Consider the following 11,926-nt stretch of genomic DNA (forward strand, 5'->3'; position numbering starts at 1 on the left):
ATGGCTGGGAACCCCAAAGTAAGGCAAGGTCTACTTCCTGAAGAACAAGGAAAGCGAGACTTGCATTTTCCAAGCAGGAACCCTCAGTTCGATGTACTAAACATCAAACCACAGTCTCGTCCTCCCTCCCCTAGTAGAGGGGCACCCTTCCCTACAAATTAATGCCAGGATTGGGGTGGGGGGTCCTGTTTGCCTGTCACTGAATTTTCCCGTTCTTTTCTCAAGATAGAAAGAGGCAGACCAAACAGCTTGCTCTTAAATGGGATTTCTGAAGTAGATTGGGTAACCCTTAGAAAGCCTGCCCAGCTAGGAACGCCGAACCTGGAACAGATGCCGAAAGGCAGTGTGGGAAAGCCAGAGCACTGGAGAGAAAACACAGGAATGTAAGTGAATCTAACTTAGGGACTGCCTCAAAAGAAGAGGAAAATACAAGTCTTGGGGTTGGGGATTTAGCTCAGCGGTAGAGCTTGCCTAGCGAGCGCAAGGCCCTGGGTTCGGTCCCTAGCTCCGAAAAAAAAAAAAAAAAAAAAAAAAAAAGAAGAGGAAAATACAAGTCTTAAATTGGTTTCTCTTCCCCAAGCTATATGGAGAGAACCAAAAAAGACCAAACCAAAAGAGAAAGGACAAGACGGCTTGGGGGTTAAGAGCTTAGACTGCCCTTGCAGAGGACCCAGGTGTGATGACAACACATACACAGGATGGCTCACAGCAGACTAACTCCAGTTCTCCATTCTGGCCTCAGGTGCTACGGCACATGTGGTGTGCATGCACACCTGCAGGCAAAACATGCATACCCAGAAGGTAGAAATAAGTACACTTTGAAACTCAGCAGTGGTGGCACATGTCTTTAATCCCAGCACTCAGGAGGCAGAGGCAAGGGGATCCTAATTGAATGCCAAAGTGGCCTCCAGAGCGAGTTCCAGAACATAGAGAGACTCACAACAACAACAACAGAAGACCTCATCAAGTTCTGGAACTTTCTAGACTTTGGAGATATATTATCTAACCATAACTCTTTTACATACTGAATTTATACTCTGTAGGATGAGTGTATGTCTCTCTCTCTCTCTCTCTCTCTCTCTCTCTCTCTCTCTCTCTAATATATATATATATATATGTGTGTGTGTGTGTGTACATACATATACATATGTATATATATGTGTGTGTGTATCTGTATATATATATATATATATGTATATATATGTATATGTATATATATATATAAAATCTATATACATCGATCACAAAGGGGAGGCTATGGGTGGTACCTTATGGAACAGTACCTGTCAATTCTGGATGAGGTGAAGGAGGCTAGGAGGTTGAAAAGGAGATTAACAGATGGATGGAGCCAAGGGGTATACCAGCATCCCCACCAACAGCTCAGAGCTGGCCTTGGGACCCCAGGGCTCTACCTAACGAAGAAGGATTGACCAAAACTAAGCCTGACTTCACAGATATGAAGGTCAGTTTCAAAACAAAACAAAACAAAAACAACAGACCAGACATGACGGGAAAACATGGATGGCCTGTTATAAGCAGGCATAAATCCTCTCTGGAAGACAGTGCTGGCCTAAGCCACGAGTTATCACTAGGGATTGTCAAATGTGGTGCTAACAGAATGGAAAATAACTAGGCATACGGAGAGACGGAACGGCATGCTTGGAAACCAAGAGAGAGTGCAGCCCCGTGGAGGGCATTTATTTGACACCAAATTTCAAATAACCCTGCTTAAACTGAGCGTAGCAGTGCGAGCCTTTAATCCCAGCATTTCCAGAGGCAGAGCTGACAGATTCAATCCAAGTCCAGCCAGGACATTGTCAAACAAACAAAGTTTTAAAATCACGTGAAAACAACTCCTTGCTGGGCATGGTAGCTCATGTCTCTAATCCAGCACTTGGGCGCTGAGGCAGGAGGATTTCCATGAACTCAAGGCCAATTCAGGCTGTTATAATGAGTTCCAGGCTGGCTTGGATTATGGGATGAGACCATCTCAAAAATCAATGAATGGCAATGTTCAACATGCTAGAGGAAAAGGGACTAATAGTTCCAGGAAAGATCTCCAATAGTTTGTTGGTTTCCCTTTTTACTTTGCTGTTGTTTGGTTTTTGTTTGCTTTGTTTCTGAGACAAGGTCTCTGGGTATCCCTGGCTGTGTTAAACCAGAGGAATAAATTTATGAGCCACCACCACTCCCTGATCGGAGTTATTTTTAAGTGAAAATTCTAGAAAAGAAAAATTCAGTCGTTCAATGATTCATTTAACAAAAAATTAGGAACAGTTGGGCTAACATTAGGAACAGTTGGGCTAATCATTAGAAGTGGGAAATGGGTCATGGGACGGCTTAACAGGTAAGGAGATGGTAGGAGGAGAAAGTTATCATCTGCCACCAGACACTTTTTCCAGTGTCTACAATCAACATTATTGTAATATAACTGAAACTGTACCACTTAGGAAACACCAAGAAAAACATCTGTGCGAGAGGTGATGCAGTTGCATTTGGACAAAACTGACAAATTCTAGCTAGTCGTAACCCAGGAAACACCACCGAGGAAACCACAGGTCTTGTGCAGTGCCGTTTGGCCCAGGCTGAGCACCCTCAGAGCTAAGCTAAAGCTATCAGTGTTTGCTACTAATGTGTTATCTTGCAACCATTTCGGTCCCTAGCTCGGAAAAAAAAGAAAAAAAAAAAAGTAGTGGCACACGCCTTTAATCTTAACACATGGGAGGCAGAGGCAGGCTGATCTCTAGGTTCAAGGCCAGCCCCGTCTATGTAGTGAGTTCCAGGACAGCCAGGGCTATATAGAGACCAAAACAAACAAACAAACCAAGCAAACAAACAAAAATGCAAACTAAACTAAACTAAACTAGACAGACAGACAGACAGACAGACAGAAAGAAAGAAAGAAAGAAAGAAAGAAAGAAAGAAAGAAAGAAAGAAAAGAAATTAAAGAAAAGAAAGGATTTCTGGGGCTGGAGAGATGGCTCAGCAGTTAAGAGTACCCGACTGCCCCCAGCTCCGGGAAAAAAAAGAAAGAAAGAAAAAAAAAAAAAAAAAGAGTACCTGACTGCTCTTCCAGAGGTCATGAGTTCAATTCCCAGCAACCACATGGTGGCTCACAACCATCTGTAAAGAGATCTGATGCCCTCTTCTGGTGCATCTGAAGACAGCTACAGTGTACTCAAATATAAAAAAGAATAAATCTTTAAAAAAAAAAAAAAAGAAAGTATTTCTGAGAGTTCAAAGCCACCCTGGTCTATATAGTGAGTTCCAGGACAGCCAGCACTATACAGAGACTCTGCCCACCCCCACCCCTGAAGAAGTTTTTTTTTTTTTTATCAGTAACTTTCCTATATTTTCTTACTATGAGAACCAGAAGGGGAAAATGTTTTTCTTTCAGTATTTTCAATCACATATTGTTGATGATTCTTGTTTTCATGAATTCCTTGTAACCATTCTGACACCAGGTCATTTCATTTTCCCCAAATCAAAAACTTTTGATGTGGTAACCAGCCCCACCACACACAACCCTATAGTGTTACTGTGTGTGTGTGTGTGTGTGTGTGTGTGTGTGTGTGTGTGTGTGTGTGTGTGTAGAGAGAGAGAGACAGAGACAGAGACAGAGACAGAGGGGGTTGGGGGGCGAGGGAGAGGGATAGGAAAAGAACTATCACCACTGTTGCCTTGGGCATGATCTACCCACCTCCAGCCCTAGAGGTCAACCAAAAAAGAACATTGTAAATGAAGGGATCTAAAAATAACTGAATTAAAAAAAAAAAAAAAAAAAAACAGCCCTTGAGGTGAGGTAGCTCTCTGTGGAGATCTTGTCTGGTTTGCATAAGGCCTTGGACTCAATCTCCAGTACATTCTCCCTTCACAGTAACCATAAAAAATATTTACTTAATTTTATTTATTTGTGGAATCTGTGTATTTATGTACCCATACATGGAATGTTCATGTGGGCCAGAAGAAGCCAGAGGATCCCCTTAATCTGGAGTAACAGGCAGTTGCAAGGCACCCAATGTGGGTGCTGGGAACAAACTCTGCTTCTCTTGAAGAGCAACAGGGGTTTTTAACCACTGAGCCATCTCTGCGCCCCACAAAAAGCTTGACTACAAAAATCATTTAGGTTGATCTTTGTTGCCAAGTTTGAAGACAGTTTTCCTTTCCACAGTTTCAAACTCCACACGGCCCCACACCCAAACTCAAAAACAAACAAACAAGGCAATAGAAAGTCAAAACTTGGGGGCTGGAGAGATGGCTCAGCGGTTAAGAGCACTGACTGCTCTTCCAGAGGTCCTGAGTTCAATTCCCAGCAACCACATGGTGGCTCACAGCCATCTGTAAAGAGATCCGATGCCCTCTTCTGGTGTGTCTGAAGACAGCTACAGTGTACTTATATATAATAAATGAATAAATCTTTTTAAAAAAAAAAAGAAAGAAAATCAAAACTTCGTCTAATTCAGAGACTTTCCAAACATTGGAGACACCATGAAATCCAGTCGAGGTCTAGCTTATAAATCTGACCTCTGGGAACCTATCCCAGCTTCTTTGAACTGAGCATCCTGGGACCAACGTCTTCATAAAGGTCAGGCTACGCCACTGGAAAAGGTGTGCGAAACACACCAGCTCACAATAAAAATGAAGTTAACCATTGAAAGGATGACATTCTGAAGATGCCCTGAAGAAGTCAGCTTGCTTTCTGCTTTACTCTGTTTGGTTTTATTGAGACAAGGGGATAAGAAGTCCAGCCTAGCCTTGAACTCCTGAACCTGCTGCTTCCCAGAGTTACAAGATTACAGTCAGAATGGTTCATGCCTGACACAAGGAAACCCTAACATGGTAGATCTTCTCCTCTTTCTCTCCAAAAAATATTAGTGGAATTTATGCCTGTATTCCTTTTCTAAAATAATTCTAAGCTGTCATACATACAGAAAACCTATGGGGCTGAGAGATGGCTCATTGGTTAAGGGCACTGGCTGCTCTTCCAGAGGTCCTGAGTTCAAATCCTAGTAACCACTTGGTGGCTCACAATCATCTGTAATGGGATTGATGCCCTCTTCTGGTGTGTCTGAAGACAGCAACAGTGTACTCATATACATAAAATAAATAAATAAGCGAAAGAAAGAAAGAGAGAGAGAAGGAAGGAAGAAGAAAGGAAAAAAAGAAAACCTAGTATCCCCATGACAAGACTCAGGATCTATAAGATCAGAGACTTTGTGATGGAAGCTTGACGTACACAAACAGAAACATGACAAGGCATTCTATATGCTTACCTGGCATTGGATTGCTTCTACTCGGTAAGGGTTAAAACTCTTTTGGCACTTGCTACAGAGCTGTTTGAAATAAACCTAAAGAGAAATTGACCTTTTTAATACAAGCTGATATAGGTATATATTTCCTAGGCTCCCGTTCGTTTTTTAAAATCATTTTCTTATTTTTCTTTTTTACTTAAAGGTCTGCGTGTGAGTGTTTGTATGCATGTATACATTTGCACTGAGTGTATGCGGTCCCCGCAGAGGTCAGAAGAGGGGGTTGGATCCCTTAGAACTGCAGTTACAAGTGACTGTTAACTGCGAGGTGTGGTGCTGGAAACCTCTGGGAGGTCAGTGACTGCTTGTAACAGTGAGCCATCTCTCTAGCCCAGCCCCCAGTTCGCAAGTGACACAACGTGTTCCTTCACTTTGTACTTTGGTTATCTTATGTGTGACCTCTACCCTTTAAGGATTTTAATTTTTCCCCATTTTTATCGTCATGTGCAAGGGCCCCCTACCCTTTGTTTTGTTTGCCAGCATGAATGTCTGCACACCACATAAACGCATTGCTTATGTCTGTGCACCATGCACATGCATTGCCTGCAGAGGCCAGAAGAGGGCGCTGGATCCCTTCACACAGCAGTTAGAGATCGTTAGGAGCCCTCATGTGGGCGCTGAGATTCAGCCCCAGTCCTCTTTAAGGATGGGCCCATTCTCCAGCCCAGTACCTTGAGGCTTTAAAGCTCTGAGCGTTTCATCTGCCGCTTGCCCTTACTCTGGTTCCCTTTCATTTACGTGTACTTCTTAACTCTATTCTAGTTCTATTCAGCAAAATATATATAAAACAAAGGAGTACTGGATAGGAAGTAGTTGTAATGACTTTTTGTCCACTGGATGGGCCAGTTTTTTTTTTGCCCAGAAATATCAAATTTCCCACTTGAATTTAATTATTTGTGGCTTCCCGTCAGAATCATCTGCTTTTCTAGGCTTTGCATGTTATCTAGCGGACATTTTCTCCCTGGTTTACTTGGCAATGGCTAGCGGACATTTTCTCTCTTGCTTACTTGGCAATGTCTCTGTTTTTCTTTCTTTTTTGGAGAAAAGGGTTTCTACTACATAGCTCTGGTTGGCCTGGAACTTGCTATGTAGACCAAGCTGGCTTTAAACTTGCAGAGATGGGCTTGCCTCTAACTCCAAGTACTGACATTGACAGCATGTGCCATGAGCACACCTGGCCTTTCTGTCACCTTAAAGCAGTGGTTCTCAACCTTCCCAACGCTCTGACCCTTTAATACGATTCCTCACACTGTTGGTGACCCCCCGCCCCAGCCAGAAAATTACTTTTGTGGCTGTGTAATAGCTGTAATCTTGCTACTGTTATGTGTGGTGATGTAATTATCTGTGTTTCCCAATATCTTAAGGTACCCCTGGGAAAGGAGTTGCGACCCACAGGTTGAGAACCTCGGCTTGAAAGACTTAACTGAACAGCAGTCTGCCGGGCAGGTTAACCATCCCCCGCCCCACCCCACACACTTCTGCGCCATTTCCACTCCTTCCAAGCCAGGGGCTCCAGGGCACAGATCACCACACTGAACTCCTGTTTGTTGTTTTGAGAAAGGAGTTTTATTATAGAGCTCCCGAGAGCAGGAGGGGCCTGTCCTTGTTTTGTAAGATAGTATCTCACCTTGCCCAGGGCTGGTCTTTTACCTGAGATCTGCCTTCCTGTACTTCCCAAGGGCAAGGACTACAGGCCTGTGCTGTCCCACCCACCTCCAGAACACAGCAAACAACATAAACAGATGAGTAAACCCTAACTCCTACGCCCTCAGGCTGGGTGCCCTCTTGTTCCTGGGCCTAAGCAAAGACCCAGCCATACACTGAAGAGCTGGCTCTCTTGCTGCCACAGGCACGGAGGCCAAACTTTCCTGCTTTGTGGAGTCTAGCCTGTATGCAAGAAGAGCAATTACTCTCCAAAACAATAAGATGGACACAGTGCCCCAGCACTCAGGGACTAGAGGAAGGAGAGCTATTCAGGGCCAGACTAGAGAGTTCAGGGCCAGTCTGGTTCACACAGTAAGTTCCAGGCCAGCAAGAGCTACAGGGTAAGACCCCCCCTGTCAAAAACAAACAGAAAGGTTCAAGGTCACCTTCAGTTCTACAGAAAGTTTGGGACCAACATGGGGTTCATGAGACCCTAACTCAAGAAAAACAAAAAGGGAAAAGGCTAGATTTCCAGAGGGTGGGGTGGGGTGGGGTGGGGTGGGGTGGGGTGGCCATATTGAATGTAGTTGAAATACATACAGAAATAGCCTGGTGCTTTTCAAAGACATTATCGGTCGTTTTTATGAATGAATTTAATGTCTTGACAAAAATGCAAGACCTGCCTGGCATCTGCAGAGATGACAGAACCCCCTTATTTTAATAAGCATAGAATATTTAGGCACAATGGTATGTTCCTTTAATGCCAGCACTTGGGAAGAAGAAATAAGCAGAGGTCTTGGGGTTCTAGGCCAGCCAGAGGCACCTAGAGAGACTCGGTCTTGGGAAAACAAACAAACAAACAAAAAACTGACCTAAAGACATGGTTAATCAAATCTATTTTATACGTTTAACTTATACAAGAAGTGAAAACTCCAAGAATGTCAGCAAGAAAAGAATGTCAAGATTTATTTAGTCTCAGAACAGCCCAAGTTAGTAGGAAAAAAGGGGGGGCTGGAGAGATGGCTCAGCGGTTAGAGCACTGACTGCTCTTCCAGAGGTCCTGAGTTCAATTCCCAGCAACCACATGGTGACTCACAACCATCTGTAATGGGATCTGATGCCCTCTTCTGGTGTGTCTGAGGACAGTTACAGTGTACTTATATATAATAAATAAATATATCTTTAAAAAAAAGATTAAAAAAAAGGAGAAATCTCTAGAGTGGTTGAGGAGACTCAAATTTACCTATGATAAAAAATATTAAGCAGGAAATTAAGCCTACCCCAGTATTTAAGGCACAAATAAACTGTCACCTAAGGAATCACATTATGGACCTGCATGACCAGGCTCAACTTGAAAACTTGATTTTTAAACTAAGTATTTACTAGACCAGACGAGGTCTCACTCTGTAGCTCCCGATGTCCTGAACTCACCATCTAGACCTGAAACCCACAAATCTAGCCGCCTCTGTCTCCGTCTCCCAAACACTTCTTTGTTTTATGGAGTATGTGTAATGTTAAGTTTCAAACCAGATCTGATCTTCAGGTTTCTCCCAGCATCCCTCAGTCCTTACCTTCACGGTAAGACTGGCATACCCGAACTCTCTAGCCCAGGGTCTGGGCTTCCCCTCCCCCCCAGGCCCCTCCCTATCTGTCAGACTGAAGGACCCTAGTTCCTACTGAAGTATAAGAGCTATTAAGAAGCTTGGTCTGGTAGAAAGTAGGTAGGTTATGGGGTTCCTGTGAAGGACCCTTAAGGGCTTTCAACTGCTTTACACCCACTGCTTCAGGTCAAGGCTAGGCAAAGTTCCATTCTCCACCTACAGCTCTTGGGAGGAGCAGGGACATTCTTGAAAAACTGCAGAATGTACTGACTGATAGTCACCTGATCCTCTGGTCCCAGATAGAGTTCCAGTGCATGTCATATGCTTGCTAGCCAACAGATTCAAGGGTCAATATGCTTTAGCCAATAAGTTTAAACTGTAACCTTGCCGCTGTAACCTGTACCCCTAGAAATTATAAAAACTGCTTGTTATAGCCATTCGGGGTCACCTTCTAGTCACCCACTCACCACCAGGGGCTGATTGAAGGTCGACCCCAGAAGACAAACCTCTTGCGTTTGCATCAAACTCCGTTCTCGTGTCTCACTTGGGGGTGTCTCCCAATAGTTAAGACTCACTTCGAGCCTCACAAGACATTTTGGTACCCGCCTCTCTTTTGCTCCTTTCGTACCTTTGGTCTTTTGGCTGCTGTAGTTGATTCTCCTCTCTTCCTTCCTCTCTCACCTCTCCCCGTGGTTCAGGGTCATGACCTCTCTGGACTCTCTCAGGTTTGTCTCTTCCTCTGAGTATGTCTCCCTTTTTCTTACAATGGACGTTCTCCACCATTCCTAGGGGCAGTCATATCCTTTCCTTTCCTTTCCTTTTTTTTTTTTTTTTTCCGTTCATGTAAAGGTCTTCTTATGTAGCCTATGCTGGTCTCAAGCCCCATCCTTCCGTCCCAAATGCTGCAGTTGCAGGGTTCTATACAACCACCCCCCCTGGTAGTAACTTATTTAATCATTGACTTTCACACTCAAATATAAAACCTATCCTCAGATGCCTGTCAGCAACTACGCCAGAGAGGTGTAAAGGAGTTTTCCCCCTGACTTGACTGCACCTTCCAGGCCTCCGTGCCCCTCCCCCAATGCGCGCCCCGCCCCTACGCATGCCCCTCCTTCCATGCTCGCTTACTTTGTTGGTACCTGTGATGCACCACACATAAACACTCTCCCATCTTCTCTTACAATCTTTACAGTGAAAATAGCCGTATTTAGGTTCCAAAAACTGAAAATAAATAGAAACAGAAGTCTTTTAGTAATGGAGGTCGGGAGAGGAGGGGTCTAGATCCTTGTTTCTTAAGTGATGGCCTAACTGCCACAGCGTTTACCTCCCTGGACCTTGCTTTCAGCGATTCACCACAAAGCTCCGTTAATCCAGCATCTGGGCTCGCAGCACTAGGATGTTTCCAGTCCATTTCCCACAACACCAACAGCAACATCTCCAAAAATCAAAATCTAGGTTCACCTTTCACACACTTGAAGCTTACTGTCGCCTCGTCTTCACCAGGAATACTGACCGGGTTTTTTTTTTTTTTTTTTTTTTTTTTTGTTTGTTTGTTTGTTTGTTTGTAAGGTGTGCACTTTTATTAAAACGGTCTCACGTCAGTGTACAGGCCAGCCCTGGCTGCCTCAACACCTCAAACCACTCCCAGGGAGACCAAAGCCTTCATACATCAAGTTGGGGGGACAAAAAAAGGGGCAGGCCACAATGGCTGACCATTCAGAAATTAAAAACAAAAATGAAGTATTAAGGCGGAAGATTTAAAAAAATGTTTGCAGTACATAATTTACACAGAAGCAATGCTGTCACCTTCCCGGTGTGGACTCAGGGCATGGGCAGCCATCCTCCCTTAGGAGTTGGGGTGGCTTTTGGGAGGGTGAGGGACTTCCTGTAACCATCTATGCGTGGATACTTGGAGTGACTATTAAAAAAACCAAAAACAAAAAACAATGTACAATCAAAGTCCTCAGCCACATTGTAGAACTTTGGGGGATGTTTGCTCCAACCAACTGCGGTCGCCTTCACCGTTCCAGTTTTTAAATCCTGAGTCAAAAGCACCAAAACAAAACAAAAAAAAAAAAACCTTTTAAAAAAAAAAAAAAAAAAAAACCAAAAAACAAAAAAAAACAATAAAGCCATGCCAAATGTCTCATTTTTTTTTCATAAGTTAAGTTTTGTCAAAGAAAAGGTGTAAAACGCAGCTCAGTAACAGTCCGCCTAGAAGCATTTGCGGTGCACGATGGAGGGGCCGGACTCATCGTACTCCTGCTTGCTGATCCACATCTGCTGGAAGGTGGACAGTGAGGCCAGGATGGAGCCACCAATCCACACAGAGTACTTGCGCTCAGGAGGAGCAATGATCTTGATCTTCATGGTGCTAGGAGCCAGAGCAGTAATCTCCTTCTGCATCCTGTCAGCAATGCCTGGATACATGGTGGTACCACCAGACAGCACTGTGTTGGCATAGAGGTCTTTACGGATGTCAACGTCACACTTCATGATGGAATTGAATGTAGTTTCATGGATGCCACAGGATTCCATACCCAGGAAGGAAGGCTGGAAGAGAGCCTCGGGGCATCGGAACCGCTCATTGCCGATAGTGATGACCTGACCGTCAGGCAGCTCATAACTCTTCTCCAGGGAGGAAGAGGATGCGGCGGTGGCCATCTCTTGCTCGAAGTCTAGGGCAACATAGCACAGCTTCTCTTTGATGTCACGCACGATTTCCCTCTCAGCTGTGGTGGTGAAGCTGTAGCCACGCTTTCGGTCAGGATCTTCATGAGGTAGTCTGTCAGGTCCCGGCCAGCCAGGTCCAGACGCAGGATGGCATGAGGGAGCGCGTAGCCCTCGTAGATGGGCACAGTGTGGGTGACCCCGTCTCCGGAGTCCATCACAATGCCAGTGGTACGACCAGAGGCATACAGGGACAACACAGCCTGGATGGCTACGTACATGGCTGGGGTGTTGAAGGTCTCAAACATGATCTGGGTCATCTTTTCACGGTTGGCCTTAGGGTTCAGGGGGGCCTCGGTGAGCAGCACAGGGTGCTCCTCAGGGGCCACACGCAGCTCATTGTAGAAGGTGTGGTGCCAAATCTTCTCCATATCGTCCCAGTTGGTGACAATGCCGTGTTCAATGGGGTACTTCAGAGTCAGGATGCCTCTCTTGCTCTGGGCCTCGTCGCCCACGTAGGAGTCCTTCTGACCCATACCCACCATCACACCCTGGTGCCTAGGGCGGCCCACGATGGAGGGAAGACGGCCGGGAGCATCGTGGCCCGCTGAAGCCAGCCTTGCACATGCGGAGCTGCTGTCGACGCACGAGCGCAGCGATATCGGGCCATCCATGGAGAACTATCAAGGCACAAAAGAGGGC

At 44.9% G+C, this 11,926-nt stretch overlaps 1 pseudogene across 1 annotated transcript; it reads right to left on the reverse strand.

Annotated features, from left to right (window-relative positions):
- Positions 1–10,111: 10,111 nt before the first annotated feature.
- Positions 10,112–11,881, reverse strand: LOC116885324 (annotated as a pseudogene). The gene has a single exon (XR_004386002.1). The product of XR_004386002.1 is annotated as an actin, cytoplasmic 2-like (transcript).
- Between the last annotated feature and the right edge of the window lie 45 nt (positions 11,882–11,926).

The sequence above is a fragment of the Rattus rattus genome, chromosome 16 (assembly GCF_011064425.1).
Source record: "Rattus rattus isolate New Zealand chromosome 16, Rrattus_CSIRO_v1, whole genome shotgun sequence".
NCBI classification, from domain to species: Eukaryota; Metazoa; Chordata; class Mammalia; order Rodentia; family Muridae; genus Rattus; species Rattus rattus.